The sequence below is a fragment of the Oryzias melastigma genome, linkage group LG9, assembly GCF_002922805.2.
Source record: "Oryzias melastigma strain HK-1 linkage group LG9, ASM292280v2, whole genome shotgun sequence".
In the NCBI taxonomy this organism is placed as follows: domain Eukaryota; kingdom Metazoa; phylum Chordata; class Actinopteri; order Beloniformes; family Adrianichthyidae; genus Oryzias; species Oryzias melastigma.
This window is the reverse complement of record NC_050520.1, coordinates 20,334,812-20,335,246: the sequence shown is the minus strand read 5'-3', so window position 1 is coordinate 20,335,246 and position 435 is coordinate 20,334,812.

Sequence of the window (435 nt, the reverse complement as noted above, 5' to 3'; positions counted from 1 at the left end):
AAAAAACAAAAAAAACAAAAAAAAAAACAGTTCTTGACCAAACACAAGTTCAGGGCTACAAAAAGACCCCGTCCAGAGAAACTCCTCATCCTCAATCTTCATCCTACAATTCGATCATGAACCAAGAAGACTACACAACCAGCAGCACTGAAGGTTAATATCCAGGAAGATCAAAGACTCCAGGATCTTCTTTTTGCTCAAAGTTTTGCTCCTGTAAATTTGTGGGTTTTTTCCTCCGGGCACTCCGGCTTTTCCCACAAACCAAAAAAAAAAAAAAAAAGTAATGCAACCACAAGGAGGCACAATTCTGTGCCTTCATGTGCCGGTCCCAAGTCCGGATAAATGCAGAGGGTTTTTACAGGAAGGATATTTGGTGTAAACCAAAGTCAAATCAAACATGACCATTAAAACAAACAGGAAAGATTCGCTGTGACG